General features: G+C 33.4%; 1 protein-coding gene and 1 long non-coding RNA gene across 6 annotated transcripts in view; one reads left to right on the forward strand and one right to left on the reverse strand.

Annotated features, from left to right (window-relative positions):
* Positions 1-9,307, reverse strand: part of LOC145306744 (OCIA domain-containing protein 1-like) — a 369,294-nt gene that overhangs the window by 71,848 nt on the left and 288,139 nt on the right. The window lies entirely within an intron of this gene.
* Positions 697-4,092, forward strand: LOC145307068 (uncharacterized). Of its 5 annotated transcripts, none has more exons than XR_013875277.1 (5): positions 697-822; positions 1,060-1,108; positions 1,530-1,741; positions 2,849-3,194; positions 3,286-4,092. It is a non-coding gene; the product is annotated as an uncharacterized LOC145307068 (long non-coding RNA). The 5 variants fall into 5 exon arrangements; XR_013875278.1 differs by having other exon boundaries at positions 2,849-3,155; XR_013875275.1 differs by having other exon boundaries at positions 2,849-4,092.

The following is a 9,307-nucleotide window of genomic DNA, read 5'->3' on the forward strand; positions in this document are numbered from 1 at the left end:
TAGGGACCCATAAAACAGAGGTCTCCATGCATGTGCATAATACTCATTTCTTGGCCGTTTTTCATCCAATTTTCTATATTTTTTTTTCAAAGCTAAAAGCATTAAAGAATAATTTTCTGTCTTTTCAAAGCCCTCAAAATGGTAGGGTGTATGTTTGACTGTATGCAATTTTTTCTATAAATTTAAAAGATAAAAAAAAACTTCAACTCAATTTTACGGGTAGAAGGAGTTGCCTGGCGAGGGTAAACATAAGGGACTCTTTTGTTGGGCCAGATCAGATCTTTATGGGGCATATTTCAGATTTTCTGTGTGTCTTCTAGAAGCTGAGATAGTGGGGAAACCGTCTGTACAGTACACAAGCTATTACTCCTTTTCTGTGGGCCTCTGGTTCGAATCCTTCAAATGGGTCATGTAGTATGTCCTTGTACATGCCTGTATTGATTTTGGCGAGTTTATACCGATTTTTAGAGCGGGAATCTCAAAATAACCAAAAACGCGACTTCGGACTTAGAAAATTTACGATGTAAGCTTTTTTGAATTTTTTTTCTCGAGTACCTTCACTAAAATCGACGTCAGTACTCTCAGGGGTGGATTTTTATACAGCATTGCCATACGCGTCTTTTGCCGTATTTAACTCTTTTCTAGCTCTACCCTAGCGGGTGCTATAACATTTCAAAGTTGCCCTGTCATTTTTTTTTCAGTTTTTAATAACGTTAAAAAACTGCGGAATTGCAGGAGGACTGGGTGGAGCAGGACTGTCCATGCCAGGTCCGGTATCCAGCCCATCTCCAGCTCAGGCTCCTCCTACAGCTCCTAGTCCAGGTACAATTATATTTATGTTTGTTCTCTACAGAATTTTCAAAAAATTTAAATTACCCTACTGGTTTTAGGTTTTAAATATTTAGGTTTCATCTCTAAGATCTCTAAAAGAGTTGGCTATATTTCTAAATATTTTGTGTCTATGCAATTTCCTACTCTTTTATGGGGGGGGGGGGGGGTTGCATGGTAATTATCACCGAATTTAATTTGACTAATCTTTCATATTTTCATTTTGTTTAGGTCCAGATTTTCAGTATCATCCATTTTATCAACAGCAGTTGGCTGCTCAGTAAGTTTCTTTTTTCTTCTTTGAGATGTTATCACACACTGTATTATAAGAATAATAATAACTAGCCGCTTCGCCCCGAGCCTCTAGGGGCTTGGCCCCAAGAGGTAATTAAAAAAATGCTGACAATAGTTTTATGGCATCAACCGAAAAAAATGGGGGGGGGTGGGGATTTTTTGTTTTGGGGGGAATTAGGGGTGTCTCATCCCCCAAGAAAATAGCTGAAAACCACCACAGGACTAATAAGTAGAAGAGTAGAATCCGATCGGTTCAGTGGTTACCAAGATCTTAAGGGACGGACGGACAGACATTATTCTACTTTGTATTATAGATAATTCACCTGTTATTATGTATTTTTTTTCTTTACAGTAGCAAATATTATGTAAAGGATACACAGTGTCTCATAATGTTATTTTTGTTGTAGGCAACAGCAACAGTTGGCTGCCTGGCAATCAGCTTGGCAACATCAACAACAAAGGCTCTAGATATATATAGAGATAGATACAGAGAGAGAGAGAGAAGATACCCAGGGATTGTTGATTGATTGATTATAAAGCTCCTACACACACAGACATGCATGATGGATTATTAGTCTATTAATTAATAATGTATAAATATATATAAATAATATCTTGTGTACTACATACACATACACACACACACACTTTGTATAAATAAGCTACACCCCACTCTCTGCTGTGCACCCTAGCGTTCTTGTGTCCGGAGTTAATTATTTTCTTTGGCTGTAGCAGTAGTAGTAGTAAGTTAGTACCTAGCAATCATTGTGTAAATATATATTCAACTATAAAGCCAGTGAAAAAAAAATGCTCCAAAATTTAAAGATATTAAAAAATATTTCTCCATGTAAATATATATATAACTGTCTCATAGGAATCCAATTTAAACAGAATATATAATTAGTATAATCTATTTTTTATAATATCTCTTTCTCTCTCTCTCTCTCTCTCTCTGTCTGTCTGTCTGTCTGTAATACAGATATGTGTGGTGGAGAGAGATACTGCTGAGCTCATAAAATGATCCAAGGGGTCAAGCAAATGTGTTTTATGGTATTTTTACTTTATTTTCTATTATTAGATGTTTACTATTCTCATTATTATTATTAATTATTTTTTTAACTACACAGTAAAGAAAAACCTTGACACAGAATTATGCATTCATATAGATTTATTTTTATTAAAATTATACCAATTTGTCCAGAGGAGTGGTGGGAAATTATTTTCCTCAGCCAATGGACAAATTGTAATTATTTTTATTATTATAAATAACATTATACTCCTTAATAAAAAGAAGAAGCTACAGTTCCTAGAGTTTAAATTAAAATAATTAAAGAAATCAACACAGACACACACTGATATACTGTGTGTGCATGTGTAGAATACAGAAGTTGAATATGTTCTTCGTAACTGGTCCTTCTTGCAATGAATATGCGCATAAAAGTTCAATATGTTCTGATATTTCTTAACTGCTCCTTCTTGCAAGGAATATGCGCATAAAAGTTGAACTGTGTAACTTTTTCTTACTCCGGGGGCTGTAACAACTCATTAATCTTGTGATATGTTCTGTATTGTAGAGTAGTCGTGCTGTCAGCATATATTTTTATTAGAGGAATAAAATTATAAAGTTCTATATTTTTTCTATATAAGTATTCATTCTGTGTTTGAAATTTGAAAAATAAAACCTCACAACAATCTCCATTATTATTCTATGTGTGTGTATATTAAGGTATATATCATACTGTAAAATATATAAAATAACATAATATAAATATATATAATGCAAATTTACACTTATTTTAAATTTAAATAATGTCCTTAGAATTTTGTTGTTATTACTACAATGCAAAGTTTATTAAATAAATTATATATTAATGTATATATATAAAGAGAGAGATAGTTATAATTTATTTTTATAATCCTAACCCCTTCCTCCTAACTGAAAAAATCTCTCTCTTCTCCTAATAACTATTCTTAATTAAAAATGCTGCTGTGATAATTAGAATTTTTGTGTAATATTATGTTTATGTCCTTATGTAAGTAATTCTTAAAACTTTATCCCGCAGTAGTCATAGGTATTTGTTTTATTTCCACCTTCAAAATATCATCTTTACATAGTTGTGTTTAGAAATTAAAATTAATGCCTACTATTGCTGCGGACAAAAGTTTTAACATAAAAAATACCTTCTGTAATTAAAAAAAAACACACATTGTTAGATAAATAAATACCCACTCATGTTGCCTGATCCCTTGGCTGCAGTTGGTTGACTGTTGGCTGTTTGTTAAAGAAAATGGCCGCACAGCCAACCAACCTATCTCTCACACACCTGTGTGTTGAAACACTATTATTATATTTTCTGCATTTTATCTGGAGAAAAAAAAAGAATAAAAATTTTGTTGTTTTTAACATCATATATATTTTCAAGTGTTAGATCTGAGTTTCTAAATAAAATTATATTTTGTATCCTAGATATAACACACACACCAACTCTGTACACAGTGCCAGCTTTTCTCTTTCCATTCTTCAATGAACAAAAACACTATTTGGAAATTTTTACAGGTCCTACTTTAGAATGTCAAATTATTTTACTTTTTTTGGCAGAAGAAGAAAGAGAAATGTTTCACTGTTATGTATAATTGTTAATACCTTAATACCATGCATTTTAAGGTTTATTATTACTAAATTTTCTCTTATTTTGTTGATGTAAATTTTGCCTCCTTGCTTTTTTGTTATCAATTATGTTTGTTTGTTTGTTTTCATTATAGTTATGAAAATGTATACAACACACACACACACAGTAGTTCTAGCCACATTTGTAAATTATAAATTTTTCTTCAAAGTGGCGGAGAACTAACTATTATTCTATTATTATATCATTATATTACTACTATTATCAATATATATATAGGTATATAATAAAGTTATGTAATGTATCTAATTATTTACACAATAAAGTAATTCATTTATTCAAATTTGTGTGTGGCTTTATTTATTTTATTATGGTAGGGATATACATCAACCAAAACTAGGCCAATTATAATAGCCACATATATAAAACAGGTTCCGTAACAATAATTCTATCTCTAAACAGTAGCAGTCTTTATTTGTCTATAACCTTTTTGTTAGTAGATTCTGTTAACGGTAAAATCTACAGGTATGCTTGCATTTGGTGTGCTGTATCTGTAACAGGATAGTATCCCTCCGTCTGATATATGCTACTAGCAGTAGTGTTACACTATTCTGCACCTTCAATCCAACTTTTTAATTCCTCCACTGGTGTAATAACTGTTCTGATTATCTGGCAGGTACTGTAACAGGCTGGCACTCAGTAGATCTTCAGTATATCTCCCCTAGTGGCTCAGAGTAGGTCTTGGCAGGTTTTACTACGTTGAGTTGCTATTTCTAGTGCTTACATAGCAGATCTTCACCTAGATACTCTTACTAGACAGTGTCATGGTCTTCAAATAGTTTCTCTCACTAGGCTCAGTACCTGATCTTCACCTAGATACTCTTACTAGACAGTGTCATGGTCTTGACCTAGATACTCTTACTAGGCTCTGTACTGACCTTTACCTTATCACTGTCACTGGGTGCTGTGTTGATCTTTACCTAGTAATCTTCACTAGGCTAATAAAGTATCTAATGTATATATGAGAAATTATCCATTGGCAAGTAGACTGATCAAATACAAAGAAAAAGTTTAAAATAACCTAAAACACGTTATATCTAAGGCAAAGAACAAATTATTAAAACACAACTAATCCCCAAAGTTGTTAAGCCAACAAATAAGAACACGTTACTATAAAACTTTGGGGACTAGTGTAATAAATAAACAGACCATTGTCTTCTCTGTTGTTTCTTTTTTTTAATTAAAATTAACAAATTTTATATTGTTTGACTCAAGATTGTGTGACCTGGGTTAGAGATAGATGGGTAGTTGTTTGGAGTTTTCTCTAGGCAAGGATAAGACCTTTCTATAGCCAACTGATCTTTTCTCTATCTCTCTCCGTTAAGATTCTATAATCCAAAGCGTGTGTACACTAAAACGCTAATAGATCCGTTTCTAAGATCTTAAGCGGCAAATCCTTCAGCCCAATGCTAGATATGTTATTTGTTGAGGTCTCCAGAAAATTTCAAGTCAATCGGATCATTTTTGTGGACCTGGTGGCATGTAAACCAGCGCAATATACAGATTTATAACATAATCCACTTTTTTTTTTACAAAATCTTCAATAAAATGCCTCCCAGTTGGCCTAACTTAACGTTTTATACAGTTTTGGAAACGGGGCGACATTTCCCACCAGCCTAGACTAACTGAAACCCCCAAACTTGAAGCAGATGATGACAGGACAGGTTTGAAGCTATTTTTAAGTTTACACTTATAACTCTTTACTTGTCTGTCCTAGAATCTTGGTAGAGGCCATTTTGGAAACGGGGTGACATTTCCCACCAGTCTAGTCTAACTGAAACCCCCAAACTTGAAGCAGGTGATGACAGGACAGGTTTGAGGCTATTTTTAAGTTTACACTTATAACTCTTTACTTGTCTGTCCTAGAATCTTGGTAGAGGCCATTTTGGAAACGGGGCGACATTTCCCATTAGCCTAGACTAACTGTGCCGGTTTTAAACTATTTTTGTAGGAGTGTTGACTTTTTCACCCTTTTCTCCCCCCATTCTCTTCTATTAGGTATTTTTGGCGACAAATATACCCTAACCCTGTAAGGCTTCTCTAAACCTAATATAACCTAGGATAACCTAACCCAAATTTGACATTGGGTATCCGAATAAATCATATTGTGGCGATTGTAAGAAAGCAGGGGGGGGGGGGGGGGGGAATGCCGCCAAAATGCAAATTTAAAATTGTCGCCAAAAAAAAAGAGCAAGAGAAATGAGCTTAAATGCCTTCTGTTACTGAATTTTTTTACTGAGAGACTTATGATTTTAAACTTAGGTTTTTTTACATGATATGATAAGATTTGATGTAAATTTGTCGCCATTTTCCTGCCAACTGTGGCGGGTGGCAGCTTCCAAGTACAGCTGCTGCCGCTGATATTTATATTTTTTCCATTTATTTATGTAAAGTTGGGTGTTGGTGTGTATTCAAATGCTCTTCTTAAGTCAAACTGTTCTTAATTATGGATCATTTAATATTTTTATACATTTGGTTATTATAAAACTAAGCACAAAATTAGCGGCAAATCCGGTATTTGGCGGTACCCTAAGCTAACCTTAACCCCCCCCTCCCCCCCCTTATTAAGTATGAATTGGCGGCAAATCTGGTATTTGGCGGCACCCCAAGCTAGCCTTAACCCCCCTTAAGTCTAAATTGGCGGCAAATTCGTTTTTGATTGATTTTTCTTGTAATTTCTATAGCCTTATCCTTAAATTCCCAATCCCAGGCCTTAAAAATTGCTTGATTTTTTCTTGTAATTTCTAAGCCTAATGCTTAAAATTGATTAAGCACTAAATTAGCGGCAAATCCGGTATTTGGTTGTACTCTAAGCTAGCCTTAACCCCCCCTTCCCCCATTTAAGAATAAATTGGCGGCAAACCTGGTATTTGGCGGCACCCTAAGCTAGCCTTAACCCCCACCCTCCCCCCCCCCCCCCCAAATAAGTCTGAACTGGTGGCAAATTCGTTTTTGATTGATTGATTGATTTTTCTTGTAATTTCTATAGCCTTATCCTTGAATTCCCAAGCCCAGGCCTAATAAATTAATAGATTTTTTCTTGTAATTTCTAAGCCTAATGCTTAAAATTTGATTTATATTTTTTGTGATTTCTAAAGTCCAATCCTTCAATTGACATAAAGCCCAATCCTTAAAAATTGATTGATTGATTTCTTTTTTAATTTCTAAAGTCCAATCCTTCAATTGGCATAAAGCCCAATTCTTAAAAATTGATTGATTGATTGATTTTTTAAATTTCTAAAGTCCAATCCTTCAATTGACATAAAGCCCAATCCTTAAAAATTGATTGATTGATTGATTTCTTTTATAATTTCTAAAGTCCAATTCTTCAATTGACATAAAGCCCAATCCTTAAAAATTGATTGATTAATTGATTTCTTTGTAATTTCTAAAGTCCAATCCTTCAATTGACATAAAGCCCAATCCTTAAAAATTGATTGATAATCCATAAAAATTAATTGATTGATTTTTTTTTAATTTCTAAAGTCCAATCCTTCAATATAAAACCCAATCCTTAAAAATTGATTGATTCATTTTTTTGTAATTTCTAAAGTCCAATCCTTCAATTGGCATAAAGCCCAATTCTTAAAAATTGATTGATTGATTGATTTTTTAAATTTCTAAAGTCCAATCCTTCAATATAAAGCCAAATCCTTAAAAATTGATTGATTGATTGTTTTTTTTTGTAATTTCTAAAGTCCAATCCTTAAATTGACATAAAGCCCAATCCTTAAAAATTGATTGATTGATTGATTTCTTTTGATATTTCTAAAGTCCTATCCTTCAAAGTCCAATCCTTAAAAAATCATTGATTGATTGTTTTTTTCTTGTAATACGTAAGCCTAATTCCTAAAAATTGATTGATTGATTGATTTTTCTCTTTACCCAGGTAAGAAATACAGTATTTATTACCCAGGTAACAATTATAGTATTGATGTAAATACCCAGGTTACAATTATAGTATTAATGGCTATACCCAGGTAACATCTAGAGTATTGATGGGTATACCCAGGTAACAACTAGAGTATTGATGGGTGTACCCAGGTAACAACTAGAGTATTAAGGGATATACCCAGGTAACAACTATTTTATTGATGGATATACCCAGGTAACAACTATTTTATTGATGGATATACCCAGGTAACAACTAGAGTATTGATGGATATACCCAGGTAACAACTAAAGTATTGATGGATATACCCAGGTAACAACTATTTTATTGATGGATATACCCAGGTAACAACTAAAGTATTGATGGTTATACCCAGGTAACAACTATTTTATTGATGGATATACCCAGGTAACAACTAGAGTATTGATGGATATACCCAGGTAACAACTATTTTATTGATGGATATACCCAGGTAACAACTAGAGTATTGATGGATATACCCAGGTAACAACTAGAGTATTAATGGATTTACCCAGGTAACAACTAGAGTATTGATGGATATACCCAGGTAACAACTAGAGTATTGGTGGATATACCCAGATAACAACTATAGTATTGGTGAATATACCAAAGCTACCAGAAGGGAAGATAGGAAGGTAGAGGGGCCCGTACATCAGCCATAAGATAGATAGATAGTGTCTATTGTCTTGAAACCCAAGCGAAGCGAGGCGTGATACATACCAAAGCTAACACAAGGGGAGATAGAGAGGTAGAAGGGCCATCAGCCATAACGGATAGATAGATAGATTTAGTATAACGTTTTCTTATTAATTAGATGTGTTCTCCTTGATATAAAAGGGAGGGAGAGAATATTGGACTGTTTATTACACTAGTCCCCAAAGTTTTATACTAACGTTTTCTTATTAGTTAGACCTGTTTTCCTTGATATAAAAAAGAGAAAGGAGACATTGAGTTTAAGTGTCCTTAACCAGAGCGAAGCGACGTGTAATACGTAAATGAGAGAGAGAATGAGATTGACTTTGAAATTGAATAAATGCCGTGTTTTTTTACTTTGAGCGATGTACTTTTAAACATAGATTCTGACAAGGGTGTTTTATTGGCATATTAAATTTTATGAATGTATCTCTTATAGAAAAAAAGTTATTTTGTTCGTAAGGCAATTGTTTAAAAAAGCATTAAAATGCGTTTAAAAATCACGCAACCTTCCACGCACGAAACACGAATTTTATTATAAAATTAGAAATTTTTAAAATCCGAGTATAAATAAGGGGAATTGGGGGGGGGGGGAGGAAGAAAGAAATAGAGAGACAGACAAAGAGAGAGACGGAGGGATAAAGAGAGAAATAGTGAGAGAGAGAGAGAGAAAAAATAATAATGAAATATAAAATTTTTAGAAAATTAATACATTTTTTTTGTATATATTTCTAATAGTTAATCATTTTAAGCCAATAAAACAAATTGCCTACACAAATATGATCCATTTTCTGTAGCAGTCTAATACTCTGCAATATCTATTGAGGATTTACTCTCAGCAAACCAAGACCAAATCTCCACCTCTATATATTAGTAAAAAAAATCGCCGCTA

This window comes from Acartia tonsa, chromosome 15, assembly GCF_053477335.1.
Source record: "Acartia tonsa isolate MP-2025a chromosome 15, ASM5347733v1, whole genome shotgun sequence".
In the NCBI taxonomy this organism is placed as follows: domain Eukaryota; kingdom Metazoa; phylum Arthropoda; class Copepoda; order Calanoida; family Acartiidae; genus Acartia; species Acartia tonsa.